The 15,806-nt window shown below is 46.2% G+C and overlaps 1 protein-coding gene across 15 annotated transcripts in view; it reads left to right on the top strand.

The window, feature by feature from the left end:
- TBC1D5 (TBC1 domain family member 5) overlaps positions 1-15,806 on the top strand; it is a 590,389-nt gene that overhangs the window by 390,337 nt on the left and 184,246 nt on the right. The gene's annotated exons all lie outside the window — the stretch shown is intronic.

Here is a 15,806-nt window from a genome sequence, read left to right as displayed (position 1 = left end):
CCTCTTGAGAAATTTGTATGCAGGTCAGGAAGCAACAGTTAGAACTAGACATGGAACAACAGACTGGTTCCAAATAGGAAAAGGAGTTCGTCAAGGCTGTATATTGTCACCCTGTTTATTTAACTTATATGCAGAGTACATCATGAGAAACGCTGGACTGGAAGAAACACAAGCTGGAATCAAGATTGCCAGGAGAAATATCAATTACCTCAGATATGCAGATGACACCACCCTTATGGCAGAAAGTGAAGAGGAACTAAAAAGCCTCTTGATGAAAGTCAGAGTGGAGAGTGAAAAAGTTGGCTTAAAGCTCAACATTGAGAAAACGAAGATCATGGCATCCGGTCCCATCACTTCATGGGAAATAGGTGGGGAAACAGTGGAAACAGTGTCAGACTTTATTTTTCTGGGCTCCCAAATCACTGCAGATGGTGACTGCAGCCATGAAATTAAAAGACGTTTACTCCTTGGAAGGAAAGTTATGACCAACCTAGACAGTGTATTCAAAAGCAGAGACATTACTTTGCCAACAAAGGTCCGTCTAGTCAAGGCTATGGTTTTTCCAGTGGTCATGTATGGATGTGAGAGTTGGACTGTGAAGAAGGCTGAGCGCCGAAGAATTGATGCTTTTGAACTGTGGTGTTGGAGAAGACTCTTGAGAGTCCCTTGGACTGCAAGGAGATCCAACCAGTCCATTCTGAAGGAGATCAGCCCTGGGATGTCTTTGGAAGGAATGATGCTAAAGCTGAAACTCCAGTACTTTGGCCACCTCATGCGAAGAGTTGACTCATTGGAAAAGACTCTGATGCTGGGAGGGATTGGGGGCAGGAGGAGAAGGGGACGACAGAGGATGAGATGGCTGGATGGCATAACTGACTTGATGGACATGAGTCTGAGTGAACTCCGGGAGTTGGTGATGGACAGGGAGGCCTGTCGTGCTGCGATTCATGGGGTCGCAAAGAGTCGGACACGACTAAGCGACTGATCTGATCTGATCTGCCCTTCTTCAAGATTCAAGTTAATCATTTTATGGCCCAGGATGAACCATTTGGTGCCAAGATTATCCCAAAATATTTCTACTCGTGAGGGGCCTGGTGCCATTCTGAGTTTTAAGAAATTCCTTTCTTTTATTAACAGACTGCTAGTGACTATATAACATCCAGCTGAAGACTAGCAGGGGGATACTCTTTCTGCCACCTTCTGATGCCTATGTCAGAAGCTTTCTTTATCTCCTTTATACTTTAATAGAACTTTATTACACAAAAGCTCTGAGCGATCAAGCCTCGTCTCTGGCCCCGGATTGAATTCTTCTCATCCGGGGGCCAAGAATGCCCGCGTCTTTGTGTGATTCAACAACAACTTTTTACCACCTGGGAAGCTAGTCCATATGCAGAAGTTAATTCCATAAAGGTTTAAAAATAAAAAGTGGAAGTGCAAAAAAATAGAAAAAATAATTGAATATATTAAGTATTCTTGGATATGGGACGACCTTTCTATGTATGATTTCAAAGCAAGAAAACCATAAACAAGATTGAGTGGTTTTAGAAAATAAAAATGTTAAATGTATGGGAGAAAAACCATCAACTGAAGGACAAATAAACTACAAAAAGTATTTATATTATAGAGGATTCATGACATTAATATGTTAAAATTTCTTACAAATAATTAGAAAGAGGGTAACAACTGAACAGAGAAGTGAGCAAATGATACAGACATTTAGATATGTGTATGTGTGTGTATATGCATGTATTTACTAATAAATGTAGTAACAAATGTAACTCAGTGATCAAGGCCGCGCTAATTAAAGCAACTGGGATGTGTCGTTTTTGCTACTGTTTTAGCAAAGGTAAAACCGAAATACTGTACCCTGTGTTGGGGAAGTTTCATGGAATGCATTAATTTGATAGCTTGTTTCAAAATGCATTAAATTGTACATAAACTTTATGCTCTAGTTCCATTACTGGGCATTTATTCAAAGCAGTAATTAATGATACACAGAGATTTTGCTTTAAAGATTTTTCGGCAATTATTATTTATGACACTAAAAATTTCTATAACTATAAATGCCTAAATATAGAGGATGGGTTCAGTAGGTAAGAGTGCACTATGGAAGACTGTTCAGCCATTTCGTTTTTAAAAATTTCTTTTTTTAAATTTGGACTTAAATCTTTTAATTTCATTTTTCATACTGAAGTATGGTTGACTTACAATGTTGTGTTAGTTTCAGGTATACAGAAAAATTGGTTTGATTATAAATATATTCTTTTTCAGGTTCCATTCTGTACAGGTTATTACAAAATACTGAGTATAGTTACCTTATGCAGTCACTTTAAATCCCCCTTTAGAGACAACTATCTGTTGACATTAAAAAAAGATTATAATATAGCTATTATGAGCATGTTTTTATCATGGAATAAATGTGTTTGTATCTTAATGTGCATAGATTAAATTTGGAAAGCCATAATCCACAGTTATTTCTGAGCTGTGAGATTATGGTTAACTTTTTATATCCTTTTCCTAATGGTTTTTTAGGTTTTCTGACACAAATACATCTTATTTTTGTAATAAGGGAAGATAATTTTAATACATCTTTGAGATTAGTCGATACATACAAAGTCATATAAAACCAGTTGTTTGAAATGCAGATCAAGCAGTTACTGTTAGGGCACTATTGGCTCAGTCCTGTCCGCCTCTTTGTCACCCCGTGCACTGCAGCCCGCCAGGCTGCCCTGTCCATGGGGTTCTCCAGGCAGGAATACTAGAGTGGGTTGCCATGCCCTCCAGAAGATCTTTCCTACCCGGGGACTGAACCCAGGTCTCCTGAATTACAGGCAGATTCTCCACCATCTAAGCCACAGGGAAGCCCATTTACCTTTAAGTGAGCACTTGTTAGCTGTTGGTGCTAGCTCTAGAAATACAGTTCAAGGAATTCATCATAAAAAAAGATGTGTAAGTAAACGGCACAGGAATCTGAAAGACTTGTGTAGTGAGGAAGGTAGATGTGCTGGTTGCTCGGAAGAATGGTCATCTGGGCTTCATGGCCGCCAGGAGGCAGACTGAGCAAGAAGAGACGTTAGAGCAAGGTTTTGAAGAAGTTCCTGGGAAATCGGGGAGAGGCGGAGCATTTCTGTCGTGTGTAGAGCTGGTGAAGACAGCGTGGCTTTCAGCCTGCGGTTAGGAAAGACTAACGTAGTCAGAGCTGAGTCTCAGCAGGAAGCCGCAGAAGGTGTTCATCGGATGACAGTGCAGGGAGAGTTGACCGGGTTTGCTTACGAGAAAGATCCCTGCGGAGCAGAAAGCACCTAAATAGGATGGCGGCACGGAGACAGATTGGAAAACGGATGGAGCATCAGACAAGGAAGAGAAGGCGTCTGGCAGTGGAGTTGCAGAGTGAAGGCTGTCCACGAGTCAGAGGAGGATAAACCTCAGTCCTCCGGCATTGGAGGCGGGGAGAAGGAAGCTTTAAGGGCGAGGTGCCGTTTACTCCCCCAGGTACAGGAAGAGAGAGGAGTGGCAGGGAGAAGGGGGTGCCATGATGCGTTCTGTGACAGGAGCAAGTTGAGTTGCCTGTTTTAATCTCTTACAGTAATGTATTATGATTTCCTACTGCAGTTTTTGGCCTTTCCTAGTGGCTCAGTGGTATTGAATCCACCTGCAGTGCAGAAGGCATGGGTTCGATCCCTGGCTCATAGAAGATCCCCTGGAGGAAGGCATGGCCACCCACTCCAGTGTTCTTACGGGGAAAATCCCATGGACAGAGAGGAGCCTGGCAGGCTGTGGTCCATCGGGTCACAAAGAATCGAACACGAATGAAGTGACTGAGCGTGCACGCACTGCAGTTTCAGCTTGTATGTTCCTTTTACAGTTATCTGTAACATTCTCTTAATATCTTCCCACTTTGCTTCATGTAAATGTGGTGGTTTAAAGGTCTTCATTGATATACCATTTATTGGAAGGTACTGTAAGATAGTGGTTTAGAATATGAACTCAACCCCACCGCTTGCTCTGTGTGACCTTAGGAAAGCAGCCTGCAGCTCTCAGCTGCAGTTTCTCATCTGCAGAATGGACATAATTCCTTTAAAGATTCAGAGTTGAATGAAGGGTTCCATAAGGGTTTCCCCTGCTGGCTCAGACGGTAATGAATCCACCTGCAATTCAGGAGACCTGGGTTTGATCCGTGTTTCGGGAAGATCCCCTGGAGAAGGAAATGGCAACCTACTCCAATATTCTTGCCTGGAAAATCGCATGAACAGAGAAGCCTGGCAGGCTGCAGTCCATGGGGTCACAAAGAGTCAGACGCGACTGGGCGACTGGGCGACTGGGCGACTGGGCGACTGGGGGACTGGGGGACTGGGCGACTGGGGGACTGGGCGACTGGGCGCCTGGGGGACTGGGCGCCTGGGGGACTGGGCGCCTGGACGACTGGGCGCCTGGGGGACTGGGCGCCTGGGCGACTGGGCGCCTGGGGGACTGGGCGCCTGGGGGACTGGGCGACTGGGCGCCTGGACGACTGGGCGCCTGGGGGACTGGGCGCCTGGGCGCCTGGGCGCCTGGGGGACTGGGCGCCTGGGGGACTGGGCGACTGGGCGCCTGGACGACTGGGCCCCTGGGCGCCTGGGCGACTGGGCGCCTGGGCGACTGGGCGCCTGGGGGACTGGGCCCCTGGGCGCCTGGGCGACTGGGCGCCTGGGCGACTGGGCGCCTGGGGGACTGGGCCCCTGGGCGCCTGGGGGACTGGGCGCCTGGGCGACTGGGCGCCTGGGGGACTGGGCCCCTGGGCGCCTGGGCGACTGGGCGCCTGGGGGACTGGGCGCCTGGGCGACTGGGCGCCTGGGGGACTGGGCGCCTGGGGGACTGGGCGCCTGGGGGACTGGGCCCCTGGGCGCCTGGGGGACTGGGCGCCTGGGGGACTGGGCGCCTGGGGGACTGGGCGCCTGGGGGACTGGGGGACTGGGCGCCTGGGGGACTGGGCGCCTGGGGGACTGGGCGACTGGGCGCCTAGGGGACTGGGGGACTGGGCGCCTGGGGGACTGGGCGCCTGGGGGACTGGGCGCCTGGGGGACTGGGCGACTGGGCGCCTGGGGGACTGGGCGCCTGGGCGACTGGGCGCCTGGGGGACTGGGGGACTGGGCGCCTGGGGGACTGGGCGCCTGGGGGACTGGGCGCCTGGGCGACTGGGCGCCTGGGGGACTGGGGGACTGGGCGCCTGGGGGACTGGGCGCCTGGGGGACTGGGCGCCTGGGCGACTGGGCGCCTGGGGGACTGGGGGACTGGGCGCCTGGGGGACTGGGCGCCCGGGGCACTGGGCGCCCGGGGGACTGGGCGCCTGGGGGACTGGGCGCCTGGGGGACTGGGCGCCTGGGGACAGGGCGCCTGGGGGACTGGGCGCCTGGGCGCCTGGGGGACTGGGCGCCTGGGGACTGGGCGCCTGGGCGACTGGGGGACTGGGCGCCTGGGGGACTGGGCGCCTGGGGGACTGGGCGGCTGGGCGCCTGGGCGACCAGCACACGTGTGGAGCTGTCGCCACAATAATCACGCAATCAGTGTTAACCAGGGTGGTTTTATTTTTCCTTAAGACAGCTTATGGGGAAATACAATTTTATAATGGGTAAAATACTGAACATCTTTTACACATTTGTCTAAAACTAAAATGATAATATATATTCACTGTGCAAAACCAAGGGAATTCTGTACACATTAATGTGACATTTTCAGAGACTTGTAAGTTGAAGAGTCATGTGCTTGTAGCCCAGGAGTCGATCTGTAAGGAGGTGATCCGTGGTGACTGATTAAACGAGCACAGAAGCAGCAGGGGACGGGTCCTGGCACTCTGGATGACTGCGAGGAGAAACACTGTTAGATGCACACCTGCACTTCAGGAGTATTTTTGTTGGATGAAATTGCTTAGATCCCTGGCAGAGAAAGGGGTTATGTCTGTCGCTGACTCCGCCTCCACTGGAGTGGTATGTTCCCATTGCCCTTTCAGCTCTTCTGGGTGAGTGTGGCGCTTCCAAAGGAGAACAGTTCTGGGCAGATGGATGCCTCATCCTCTGCTTCCTGACCTGAAACAGGAGCTCCTCGTGCTCCCGTTACGGTGACAGCGTGGCCTGTACTTTTCCTTTGCTGGACGTTCGCCGTCCCCATCTGCTTGCATCCGTCAGGTCTTAGCACCGTGGCCAGGGAGCTTGGACTTCGCTTATCTAGAGGCCCAGCACTGCAGCTGCCTGCTGTGCTGACTGCCTCCGTTAAACACAGGTTTGCTGTTTGGGGGTCTCAGACCCTCTGTTGCCTGAAAGGCCCGTTTGCCCCGGTGTGGCTTTCATGTCCAGGAGTATAGACTTTCTGATCATTGCTCATCGTGAATTTCTCAAACTGAAGGTTTGCAGGCAAGAACCAGGTCACTGCCTGGTCCCCTCCGGTCGTGATCCAGCCCCTGGTGGAGGGACGCACACGTGCTGTGGAAATAGAAGGTTCTTTCCCCTCTGCCGCAGGCGCCATGGCTCCAGCTTCTGTCTAGGAGTCCTGGGCTGCCCTCAGGGCCCGTCAGGAAGTGCACGGTGGGAGCTGTTTGCTGTCCCGCTGATTTCTGGAACAACCAGCAGATTTACTGGTGCTAGCAACTATTTCAGAACTTGATTTTTTTTAATAGTAAATAAATAGATAATGTTCTTCTCACATTAACATGCGTTCCATTTTAAATTTTAAGTTTCTTTTCTTTAAAATTGATTCTTTTAGCCTCTGCTGCAAGGCCCTCACCCATTTCCTCTCTAACATTAAACAGTGACCAACATCTTTGCCATTTTTTCCTTAAGGCGATCTCCTCATCCATGATAAAAGGATTGTCTCCTCAGTTCTCTTACGTAAATTCACTGCAGATGTCACGCAGGATACTATAGGTGGTCAGTTTTCTGTGATGTGGCATGTGTGTGGGCACACACAGCCCCTTTTTGCTGTCCTAGTTACACAGGACACCGGAAGGGACCTGATGCCAGTGTGTGATAATCAGTGTCTACTAACCATGGAAATACGAAGGGCGGCATAGATGACCACTTACTAATGGTCAGATTCTTCTCTTCAAGTGGTCTGTTTTGACACACCAGTCACTGAGTGGCTTTTCAGAAAAAGCTTAGCTTGATGGGTCGTCACATAAGCTATTTGACATTTGTCCCCAGTCAGACCGGATGCCACATGAAAAATTTACTCAGGCAAGAGGCTCCTAGGAATAAACAGTTCTCCAGTGTTGCTCACAGGGGACTCTGCAAGGTGAGCGGAACTTCAGCTTGTCACGGATGCACTGTTCTGACAAACATAAGTAGATGCTAATGGCTAAATCGTGACAGAATAAAGTCCCACAACCATATGGCTAATTGCCACAACAATATCTTCAGTGTTATTAATCAAGTTTTCATAGTGTGCCATGATAATTGGAATAATTAGAAACAGCACAGGCCTTGCTTGTCTCCACCGCACGCTCTGCAGAGACGCCTCACACAGCCAGCGTCGCACACGCGGTGCTGCGTCGTTCAGTGCCCTCTCTTCCTCAGAAAGACCGCGGTTAGTTAGTGAGCTACCTGCTTGCTGTCGGTGCGTTTTGTGTGAGCCTCTGTAGAAGCACGCATATCTAACTAAGCGAGACCCCCAGCCCCCCGTGCGTCTGTTTAAATAGGCAGTGTCCCTTTAAGGCGGGAACCGAGGTCTGCCCGGCTTGGATCTTACAGTTTGAAAGATGAATGCATTGTACACTAATTTGGATGATGGACATTCATTTTTTGGTCATATATTTCCCGTTTTAGCTAATTTAGTTAAGAAAATGAGGAATTAGAAAGCAATTGAATAAATTACAAGATGTAAGTATTTGCATAATTTGTTTCAGGCAAATAGTATGTAATAGTGCTCCCAAAATGAATTATTTTGAGCGTGTCTTTCAATTATGGATGAAGTAAATATTACCATCTTTAATATCACAATTGAAACTTATATTTTCATGTTGCTAATATTGAAATATACTCACTTCAGTCATTTATAAGCTAATTCCATTCCTTCATCTTAATAGTGGAGCAAGAATTCATTTGTCTGTGGCACAGCCCTCTAATTAAGAGAGCTTCTCAGGCTGCTTTGCTTTGTGGGGAGGTGACTGGACAGGAGAGACACAAGATTGACGGTAACCAGCTCCTTAGTGGTGAAACGTCTAGACAAGCAGATGAAGGGAAAGTAGCTGTCTGTTGTTCCGGGACTTCTCTGGTTTTGAATCCAGAGGTCGTATCTTTGAACCCTGTGCCGTCTCGGTTTTTCTCTTCCTTGCCCCTTTCTGTCCTGTTGCATTCCTTAACTAGAAAGAAGTCTTACTACATTTTTTTTTTTTTAAGTTTGAGGTATTCTTTGGATATTTCTTTGGTGAAAAAGTACCTCCCCAAATCTCAAAATGAAAGTAACTAATTAGAAATACTATTTCAGTATAACCTTAGGGTTACCGGGGCCAAAAATCTTTGCCTCAGTGATCTCTGAACTCCACAAAGTTAAAATCAATGTGTCACCCAGTTCCTTTTATTTAAATGAGTTTTCTCTGTCTTTTTTCTTCCTTTCGCTCTCTCTGGATGGCATGAGAGGCACAGAGTAGAGACTGCATTAGAATAAGAGCAAAAAATCTGAGTTTTTTTTCTTTCAGTCAATTCAGTTAATGATTATATACTCACTTTGTGGATAGAATAATTTAGATCTTTTACTCCTTCCTCCTACTTTGTCTTTTTACTAGTCATTAGATAGAAGGTTGACAAGGAACAATGAAACTGTTCATGTTGGTACTAACATTTATCATAAAAATTTTGGTATAGATGAAAATGTTAAAGGCAGAAGCCAGAGGCACCAGAGATCCAATCACCAACCATTAGTTGGATCATAGAGGAAAGCAAAGGAATTCCAGAAAACCAGCTACTTTTGCTTCATTGACTACACTAAAGCCTTTGACTGTGTGGATCACAACAAACTCTGGAAAATTCTTTAAGACATCAGAATACCAGATCAACTTACCTGTCTCTTGAGAAACCTGTATGTCGGTTAGGAAGCAACAGTTAGAACCTTACACGGAACAACTGACGGGTTGAAAACTGGGAAAAGAGTGTGACGGTGCTTACTTCTCTGCAGAGTACATCGTGAGAAATGCTGGGCTGGATGAATCACAAGATGGAATCAAGATTGCCGGGAGAAATACTGAAACCTCAGATGTGCGATGATGCTGCTGTAACGGGAGAAAATGAAGGGGAGCTTAAAGAGCCTCTTGACGAGGATGAATGAGGAGACTGGAAAAGCTGGCTTAAAACTCAACATGCAAAAGACTAAGATCATGGCACCCAGTTCCATCACTTTGTGACAAATAGAAGGGGATAGATTTTATTTTCTTGGGCTCCAAAATCACTGTGAACAGTGACTGCAGCCATGAAATTAAAAGACGTTTGCTCCTTAGAAGGAAAGCTATGACCAACCTAGACAGCACATTACAAAGCAGAGACATCACTTTGCTGACAGTGGTCAAAGCTGTGGGTTTTCCATTGGTCATGTATGGATGTGAAAGTTGGACCATAAAGAAGGCTGAGTGCTCAAGAATTGATGCTTTAGAACTGTGGTATTGTAGAAGACTCTTGAGAGTCCTTTGGGCTTCAGGGAGATCAAACCAGTCAATCCTAAAGGAAATCAGCCATGAATATTCATAGGTAGGACTGATGGTGAAGCTTCAATACTTTGGTCACTTGATGGGAAGACCTGACTGTAAAGCCCTGATGCTAGGAAGGATTGAAGGCAAAAGGAGAAGGGGGCAGTAGAGGATTAGATGGTTAGATAGCAACACTGATTCAATGGACGTGAATTTGAACAAACTCTGGGAGATAGTGGAGGACAGAGAAGCCTGGTGTGCTGCAGTCCATGGGGTTGCAAAGAGTTGGACACGACTGAGTGACTGAACAACAACCAACCACAAAAACATTAGGCCAATGTTTAATGGTTTAGTATGTTAATGTTCTAAAATGAAGCTTGAGTTACATGTAGATGTTATTTATTCATGCCTCGCTTTAAATAAGGTGTCATTGTGTTCTTCGTTTAAGCTTCAAGTTTATCCTTTGTATCGATCAGGGTGCACTTGGCAGCAAGCTAATAGTAAACCTTCTACCTCAGACTGGCTCTGACTTTAAGGAATGTAACTATTTCACACAGCTGAAGTCTAGAGGTGCTGCAACTCCAGGGGCTCAGCTGAGAACTCAGGTATTTTCTCTGTTGACCTCGTTGTCAGTTTCTTAATGTCCATTCTCTTGTAATCACAAATGAGCTACAGCCTTCCTTGTTCTAACCTAGCAGGAAAGACAGAATGAATCTTCCATCAAATACAAAACAATAATTCTTCTCAGTCTAAATGTTCCAAACTAGATCTGTGCCTACCTCAAGCTGAGAACAGTGTCCAAGGAGAATATCATGTATTGTTTGAAAAGTAGTGAGAGTATTAGTCACTCCGTTGTGTCCAATGCTTTGTGACCTCATGGACTATGCCCCGTCAGGCTCCTCTGTGCGTGGATTTCTCCAGGCAAGAATACTGGAGTGAGTAACCATTTCTTCTCCAAGGGATCTTCCCGTTCCAGGGATCGAACTCAGGTGTTTTGCATTGCAGGCAGGTTCTTGACCATATGCCGTTTCCCTTGGACTGATTGGAGTCTGCCTTTGGGGCAGTTGGTTTCCCTTGGACTGATTGGAGTCTGCCTTTGGGGCAGTTGGTTTCCCTTGGACTGATTGGAGTCTGCCTTTGGGGCAGTTGGTCTCCCTTGGACTGATTGGAGTCTGCCTTTGGGGCAGTTGGTCTCCCTTGGACTGATTGGAGTCTGCCTTTGGGGCAGTTGGTCTCCCTTGGACTGATTGGAGTCTGCCTTTGGGGCAGTTGGTCTCCCTTGGACTGATTGGAGTCTGCCTTTGGGGCAGTTGGTCTCCCTTGGACTGATTGGAGTCTGCCTTTGGGGCAGTTGGTTTCCCTTGGACTGATTGGAGTCTGCCTTTGGGGCAGTTGCTTTGCGTTGCCTGGGGGCTTGTTAGAAATGAAGATTCTCAGGCTCCACCTTGGACCCACTGGATCAGAAACTCGAGCAGTGCAGCGCAACCATCTGTTTTTTTAAAACTTTCTGTCTAATTTTGGTGCATTCTGTGTTTGAGAACCACTGACCACCCCAGCAAGGGATGCTGTCAGCTTTATTCTGAATAAAGTTGGGAAGATGTGCACAGCTGAACTAAATTAAGTTCCTTTAGGAACAAATGAAGCCAGATTAGATTCTTGGTGGCCGGTCACCTTCTTTGTGCTTTAAAACTAAAATAAGTATATTTTCTCTCTTGCAAAATTAAGTGAGACGTACTTCATTTGTTGTGAAACTCAACTATTGAATGTTGCAGACAGTGCTTTTTATCCACCTAATATCCATTTGCCTTTTCCTCCTTATTCAAATGAATCTTACTTAGAGCTTGTTGGATATTTCTGTTTCAGGGATGATACTGCACCCGCCTTCAGGGGTACAGTGTGACACAGTTCTGACCAATTATAGTTAATCTCCAGTTGACAGGGGTTAATTTCAAAGGTCTGCTTTCCTGACGGAGGCCTCACCCTTTTTGTCGCTTTCTCTTTCTTTCCTATGGATGGCTGTACATACAGCGGCCATTCTGCATCCTTGAGCGACGCCAAAGGCAATTTCAGAGCCCGTGGCACTGACAGCTTGAAGCTGTAGTAGACCCAAAGCCAGCAAACACATACTTCAGCCTTGTCTCTCCAGAGAATAAAATAAATCTTGTATTGAAGACACTGTTTAGCTTTTTTCTTACTTGCAACCAATGCAGTTCTCATGGGTTGAGTAACAGTGTAGTTTCCATAAAAGTGGAAACATGTGGCTGTCCTGTTTCTACACTCTTTCCTCTGTTTTCTGGATGTGACTTACTGCCCATACCATTACAAGGCTAAACCCACATGCCTTAGGCTTGAATCTCCCCTCTCCATGTCTTAAGTAACTCTGGCAAGTTATTTAAATTCATTAAGCCATAGTTTTCTGAAATGTAAAATGAGAATAATAATAAATCATTTGGCTGTTAAAGGGATTAAACATGTTAATGGGTATATGCCATCAGCCCCATGCCTGACACATTGTGAGCTTTGAAAAATTGTGGCTCTATGCTGTTGAAGTTCTTTGAAGATGGAAACTGACCTACATCTGTAAGTATTATACTGTTCATCAGCATAGGAGTCGGAGAAGGCAATGGCACCCCACTCCAGTACTCTTGCCTGGAAAATCCCATGGATGGGGGAGCGTGGTGGGCTGCAGTCCATGGGATCGCGAAGAGTCAGACACCACTGAGCAACTTCCCTTTCACTTTTCACTTTCATGCATTGGAGAAGGAAGTGGCAACCCACTCCAGTGTTCTTGCCTGGAGAATCCCAGGGACGGGGGAGCCTGATGGGCTGCCGTCTATGGGGTCACACAGAGTCGGACACGACTGAAGTGACTTAGCAGTAGCAGCATAGGAGTAAGGGCATAGACTATAAGAAAAGAAGTCAGCACGGGCCTTACTTTGTTGCAACATTTATTTGGACCTTTTACTAGCAGCTTGTAAAACTCTTCTGAGAATATTATTGTGCCAAAAGAAGATGTCCAGTAAGTATGAATAGGCATTTGCTTTCTTTTGTCTAGATAACATCTCAACTCTTTTTGTGTTTGGGGAAAATTATCACTTAAATTCTCCAACATAATAGCTAAAATCCATCCTGCATAATTTGATGTTCTTTAAAATTCAAACTGGCTTTTGTAGCCCTTTGAAAGATCATTGTGTAGATGCTTTACTGGACCAGGCAGGACCCATGCCTATTCAGTTTTTGTCTACATAATTTAAAATAGTTAAATGTTCAAGTGGGCATTAATACTTTTTGCTGGTAAAAAAAAAAAGTAGAGCAGTTATTATCAGGGAGTTCCTACACAAGGAACTTGTTCCGGCACTTCTATCCGTTTGCTTCTGTTTTTCTCAGTCCGGGAATTTTGGCCCTCCTAGGTAGAGTCCTAGACGGGTCCTTCTCACCATAGTGTAGAGTTGCTCACTGCACTGAGCTTACTCAGGGCCTCGTGTTAGAGAAGGCCGTAACTTGTCAGTGTGTGCTTAGTGATACAACCCATTGCAATTGACTGATTTACCATTTTCAAAATGATCTTTTAAGAAATAATTACTTTTCTTATCTTTTGGGTATATATACTCAGATTTCAAGGCTTAGGCCAAAATCAAATCTCTGTCATCTTATTTTGATTAAAAGGGTACATGGATAATTGATTTTATAAAGGTTTTTGTATTATTCCTAAGCTGACTGGCTTATCTGTGCTTTATTTTATCTGCATACTTTTCCTCTAAGATTGAATGAAACATTTGCTTTAAATACACAAAGTCAGATCACTTTGGAAGGAAGAAAAAAAAATTATCAGCTCTAATTATCCATTTTAATATCAAGCTCAGAAGAGCTCAAAGTGTTCAAAGGAAAAACCCTTTGGTACAAAGGAAAAACCCTTGTCCTAAACCCTTTTGGTACAGTTCTGTATAAAAAATGAAAACCTTTATGTAGAGATTTATATCAAAAGCTGACTTACCAAGGTCTCAGTGTTTGGATTTAGTAGATCTTTAAATCAAAGACCAGATCCCCTTATCCTTAGAACAAGAAAGGTGTATTTACTGTTGTAAATGAAATTATATTTAAGAATTAGGCTTTTCTTAAAGGTGCCAATTAAGAAATAGAGTCTTCAGTTTTATGCGTAGGCAGTTCTAGAGTTTACTCCTGATCCCACCACTTTCATAGCTCTGTAGGTGCTTCATTTGTTAAATGAAGGCATAATGATTACCCCCTCGAGGATGGATGTAGGTTTAAAAGAAAATGAGTTCCATGAGGTATCCAGAACAAGTGTCTTCAATAAATGGTAGTTTGTATTAATCACCAAAGTCTATACAGATACCAAGAATTAGCATCGATTGGAATTTCTAAAGCTGCTTTGGATGATGAATAGAAAATACCCCCTCTAACTTCCCAGTGGCTCAGAAAGTCCATATTTTGGGGAAAAGTCTTACCCGTTTCTGCTTTTTAGTTCTTCAGCCTCCTCACCTGTGACTGCCTGCTCTCACGGTCATGTCCCTAATCTCGTTTCCAGTAATTGTACCATCGGAAGAGCCTTCACCTCAGACGTGTGTCTCTGTGCCTTGTCTCCGCTCCTCCACTCCCCCATCTCCTATCCAGCCTGGTTCCCGTTCATTCACCCCTCTGCTTTCCCATTGTCTCTGCTTCCACCCGTGTCCCCAGTTTCTCTGCCCCTCATTTCAGTTGCTCCCATGCGTCTACCCGCAGCACCCTCGTTCCTTTCTGCCTCTGTCACTAACATAACCCAGACCCCACTGGGGCGTGTAAGTGAGCAACTGAAACTTGCTGCACAAAAACAGCCGTCCCCACCTCGCCTTCTCCCCTCAGGTGCGTCCTCAGCACCGTGGAGCGGCCCTCCTGCAGTTCCTGGTGTCTTAAACATCTACCCCTGCCTCCCCATGTCCCCACCCTTTGCCATTTATCTCACTGGGAACCCAGAAGGGAGCTTGCCAGCTCAAGTTCCCACGTTCTCCCAGCTGAGTCAGTCTCTCATCTCTCCCTGCTCCTCTCTAAGCCTGCCCTGCTCTCTGTACTCAGGCTGTAGGTCCTACTGTCTCCTACACAAGGAACTTGTTCTGCACTTCCATCCATTCATTGCTGCTGCAGTAAGTCCCCCTCTGCTGTCTATTGTTATTAGCATCTAAGTATGCTGTCATAACCTCAGATACGCAGACGACACCACCCTTATGGCAGAAAGTGAAGAAGAACTAAAGAGCCTCTTGATGAAAGCCAAATAGGAGAGTGAAAAAGTTGGCTTAAAGCTCAACATTCAGAAAACGAAGATCATGGCATCTGGTCCCATCACTTCATGGCAAATAGATGGGGAAACAGTGGCTGACTTTATTTTTCTGGGCTCCAAAATCACTGCAGATGGTGATTGCAGCCATGAAATTAAAAGACCCTTACTCCTTGGAAGCAAAGTTACGACCAACCTAGATAGCATATGAAAAAGCAGAGACATAACTTTGGCAACAAAAGTCCGTCTAGTCAAGGCTATGGTTTTTCCAGTGGTCATGTATGTATGTGAGTTGGACCATAAAGAAAGCTGAGTGCCCAAGAATTGATGCTTTTGAACTGTGGTGTTGGAGAAGACTCTTGAGAGTCCCTTGGACTGCAAGGAGATCCAACCAGTCCATCCTAAAGGAATTCAGTCCTGGGTGTTCATTGGATGTTGAAGCTGAAACTCCAATACTTTGGCCACCTGATGCAAAGAACTGACTCATTGGAAAAGACCCTGATGCTGGGAAAGATTGAGGGCAGGAGGAGAAGGGGATGACAGAGGATGAGATGGTTGGATGGCATCACCGACTCAATGGACATAGGTTTTGGTGGACTCCGGGAGTTGGTGCTGGACAGGGAGGCCTGGCGTGCTGCGATTCATGGGGTCTAAAAGAGCTGGACACGACTGAGCAACTGGACTGAGCTGATGCTGTCATCTCTTTCGTCTGCTGCTGCTGCTGAGTCACTTCAGTCGTGTCCGACTCTGTGCGACCCCATAGATGGCAGCCCACTAGGCTCCCCTGTCCCTGGGATTCTCCAGGCAAGAACACTGCAATGGGTTGCCATTTCCTTCTCCAATGCATGGAAGTGAAAAGGGAAAGTGAAGTCGCTCAGTCGTGTCCGACTC

The sequence above is a fragment of the Bubalus kerabau genome, chromosome 2, assembly GCF_029407905.1.
Source record: "Bubalus kerabau isolate K-KA32 ecotype Philippines breed swamp buffalo chromosome 2, PCC_UOA_SB_1v2, whole genome shotgun sequence".
NCBI classification, from domain to species: Eukaryota; Metazoa; Chordata; class Mammalia; order Artiodactyla; family Bovidae; genus Bubalus; species Bubalus kerabau.
This window is presented reverse-complemented; position numbering and strand designations above follow the sequence as displayed.